This window comes from Alexandromys fortis, unplaced genomic scaffold (assembly GCF_014885135.2).
Source record: "Alexandromys fortis isolate MF-2015 unplaced genomic scaffold, M_Fortis_MF-2015_v1.1 scaffold_1216, whole genome shotgun sequence".
NCBI classification, from domain to species: domain Eukaryota; kingdom Metazoa; phylum Chordata; class Mammalia; order Rodentia; family Cricetidae; genus Alexandromys; species Alexandromys fortis.
This window is the reverse complement of record NW_026069087.1, coordinates 13,719-17,873: the sequence shown is the minus strand read 5'-3', so window position 1 is coordinate 17,873 and position 4,155 is coordinate 13,719. Positions and strand designations below refer to the sequence as shown.

General features: G+C 41.2%; 1 long non-coding RNA gene across 1 annotated transcript in view; it reads left to right on the top strand.

The window, feature by feature from the left end:
- Nucleotides 1–6: 6 nt before the first annotated feature.
- Nucleotides 7–4,155, top strand: part of LOC126496118 (uncharacterized) — a 9,195-nt gene continuing 5,046 nt past the window's right edge. Inside the window, exon 1 of the long non-coding RNA XR_007590287.1 lies at nucleotides 7–3,907. This is a non-coding gene — a long non-coding RNA (uncharacterized lncRNA). The remainder of the gene's footprint in view (nucleotides 3,908–4,155) is intronic.

The following is a 4,155-nucleotide window of genomic DNA, read 5'->3' as shown; positions in this document are numbered from 1 at the left end:
ATGGAAAATGTGGTACATTTACACAATGGAGTACTATACAGCAGAAAAAATGACATCTTGAAATTTGCAGAAAATGGATGGTGCTAGAATACATCATTTGGAGTGAAGTAACCCAGACCCAGAAAGAGAATTATCATGTGTACTTACTGTTAAGTGGTTTTGAAACATAAAACAAAGAAAATCAGCCTAGAAATCACAATCCCAGAAAACCTAGACAACAATGATGACCCTAAGAGAGACATACCTGGATCTAATCTACACTGGAAGTAGAAAAAGACAAGATCTCCTGAGTAAATTGGGAGCATAGGGACCATGGGAAAGGGTTGAAGGGGAAGAGAGAGGCATGAAGTAGAGCTCAATAAAAATCAATTAAAAAGTGGGGGAAGTACTATATTGAAAAAAAAAGAGTCAATAAGTTCTGTCCCTTTTAGTGGTCCCACTACTTTTTAACATTGGGACACTGGAAACCAGACTTCCCATATATGGGCTCTTGGAGAAACAATCCACAACCAAACCACAGCATTCTGCACTTGACCCTCATAGTTCACGTCGCTGTCAGAACATGAATGTGTTCATTTCATGCCAATAGTGCCAAAGTCTTGTGTCGTTCCAACATCACTCAGAAGTCTAAGGTCAAAGTCTCCGCTGAGGCTCAGGACAAACAACCTGGAAGTCAGTATGAGAACTGAAAAACAAGTTGTGGCATACTTTCAGGTACACTGCAAGGGGAGGAAAAACCTACCAAGGCAAGCATTAAGTCCTAAATCACCAAGAATAATGATCTGTGCACACTACAGCAGGGTCACATGATCTTGGACATCTCTGTTTCCATGATTTGGCTTGTGAGAGGCTAGGCGATTATCTACTTGATTGAGCTGGCTTCCTACACTGACTACAGCTTTCAGAAGTAGGTATGTCATACTCTAAGTTGCTCTGCCTCTTCTTAAGTATGACTCTCAGGGGCTGGAGAGATGGCTCAGAGGTTAAGAGCACTGGCTGCTCTTCCAGAGGTCCTGAATTCAATTCCCAGCAACCACATGGTGGCTCACAGCCATCTGTAATGGGATCTGGTGCCCTCTTCTGGCCAGCAAGCATACAGACAGATAAAACACTGTCTTCATGATAAATAAATCTAAAAAAAAATAAAGTATGACTCTCAGCTTGATTTTTATACCTCTAACCCATTTGAGGACATTCTTTAGGGGCTTTAATACTGCTGCTGACATCTGTCTGACCCCCAAAACTTTCTTTGAAAATGTTGTTGGAAGCACCCATGACTCCATCACTCTTGCATTCTGTGAGTCTGAAAGACCAAACACCATGTGGATGCATCTACCATCTGCATCAACTACGCTTAAGCCAATATGAACCATGGTTGCTGCTGAGGATTCATCAGCTGGGAAGCAGGGAGCTGAATCTCAGTATGTCCCTTGGATAAGACAAGAGGCAGAGCTCAGGAATTCCCAGGGATGGCCTCTTATTAGGTTCTACATCTTTCAAGGTCTCACTATCTCTTAATATGATCAGATTTATGGCCAATCTTCCAATATACCAACTATCATGGAACAAAGCACAACCAATACACAGCATTTTAAGTTTCAATATATAATACGTATTCCTAACAAACCCTCAAAAAGCTGTAAGTATGGACTAAAAACAATGATCCTCGAACTTGAAGGAATGGAATAGTAGGGATGGAGGAAGGACAGATATGAGAGAAAAGAAAGAGATATCTTGATTGAGGAAGTCATTATGGAGTTAGCAAGAATTCCAGTTCTAGAAAAATACCCAAGAACCCACAGGGATGTCCCCAGCTAAGACCCTAAGCAATAGAGGAGATGGTGTCTAAACTGGCCTTACCCTGTAGTCAGATTGGTGGTTATCTTAAATATCACCATAGAAACTCTAACAACAAATGGGAACAGATCCAATGACCCACATAGGACACTGGACTGAGCTCCCAAGACCCAGATGAAGAGTGGAAGGAGTGAGATTATGAGCAAAGAATTCAAGACCATGAGGGGTTCATCCACTGAGACAGTTTGCTTGAGCTAATGGTAGCTCACCAACTCCAACTGGACTAGGAGTGATCAAGAATGGGAACAACCAAGCCCCTCTGAAGAGGGTTGACAGTTGGGGCAGACTGAGGGGCCACTGATAGTGACACTGGGATTTGTCTCTACTGCATGTACCAGATTCTTGGGATCCTATTCCCTTTGGATATAAACCTTGCTCAACCTCGATGTAGTAGGGAGGGCCTTGGACTTTCCACAGGGTGGGATGCATGGCCCTCTTGTAGGATTGGAGGATTAGAGGGTGTAGGGTGGGAGGGTCTGTAGAGGAAGAAGGAGGGGAGTGGGAGAAGAGGAGGGAGTGAGAATTTGGGGAAAAAAACAGTTTAAATAAGTTAAAAATAAAAAAAAATGATCCTCACGTCATAAAAAGAGGATTGGTAATTCAGAGACTTGAAAGTAATACAGATCCTTTGACAAACTCCCAGAATGACAGAAATACTGACTGAGCACAGAGAATGGTTTCTTTTTATTATTAGTGATTTTTATTGAGCTCTACATTTTTCTCTGCTCCCATCTCTGACTCTCCCCTCCCCTTCAACCCTCTCCCAAGGTCCCCATGCTCCCAAATTTACTCACGAGATCTTGTCTTTTTCTACTTCCCATGTAGAAAGGAAGCCAGGGCAGGAACTCAAGCAGGAACTTCAGTAAAAACCATAGAGGAATGCTGCAGGCTGGAAGGCTCAGACTCGACCTTAGCTAGCTTTCTCATACAGCCCAAGACCATGTACATGGGGAATGATGCTTCTCAAAACAGGTTGAACTTTACTACATTAATTAATAATCAAGACAATCCCTGAAGATGTACCCACAGACCAATGTGACCTGGACAATCTCTTTACTTGGATCCCTTCCTCATTTGACTCTAGGCTGTGCCAAATTGAAACTTAAATATCTATGGTAGCTTCAATGTAATTGGTTCCCATAATCTCAAAGGGAGCAATACAATAAGAGGTGTGGCCTTGTTGGAGTAGGTGGGATCTCTTTAGAGGAAGTCTGTCACTGTACAGATGGGATTTGAAGTCTCAAATATGCTCAAGCCACACCCAGTGAGACAGATCATTTCTTGGTGTCTACAAATCAAGAGATAGAAATCTTAGCGCCATTTCCAACACCATGTCAGCCTGAACACCACCATGTTGCACCATGATGATAGGGAACTAAATTTTTGAAAATGCAAGGCACCATAATTACATGATTTTCCTCTCTAAAAGTTGCCATGTTCATGATGTCTCTGCACAGCAACAGAAACCCTAATTACAACAGATACATTATTGCATAATTTTGTTGTATTAAAAAGTGTGGGGGTGGTGATATGGAGCAGTGGTAAAGACAATTGCTGCCAAACTTAGGGACTTGATCTGTGCCTGGGAATCACATGGTGAGCATCAAGAAATTACTCCTCAAAATTGTCTTCTTACCTCAACATACACCATGGCATAATTGTCCAATAAACAAGTAAATGTAGTTTAAAGAAAATGTAACATGTGATTGATGTTTGCTGATATTTTTATGGCTGATTATTTCTGTTTGCTAATTATTAAGAGAGACATTGTCTCAATTAATGGTCTAGAGTTTTAACTCATGAACCCAGTTCATACTGGGTAAATGACCTCTGGATACACTTCCCTGCACTTGCTGCCTTGATATTAGCTGAGTTAAAGCAGAATAGGGGGTAGAACAAATGTTTAGTTTCATTTTTAAACTTTGCCTCCTGATTACTATGGCATGATATGGTGGACTTGCGAAATGAAGACAAACTGTGACACAAAAAGGGAACTGATGGACTTTCTGATAAAATTATGGATCGGATGAAAGGTTTCTGGGTGGGAAAGGTCCAGAAAAAAAGCTGGATAGGCTAATGGTGAAAGTGTCAAATAGTGCATTAGAGTCCAGCTTTTTGATATTGTGTGACAACACTGTCATCTACAAAATCCATGCCTTCAAACAAAATATTGAGTTACAAGAAATTGTATTATTTCTCAAATCCAAAACTAACAATGTTTCAAATAAATTTATGATGGGGGAACTGAATTCAGTGTTACTCTTGGCTGTGTGTGTCTTGTGGGCCATGGGTTGACAC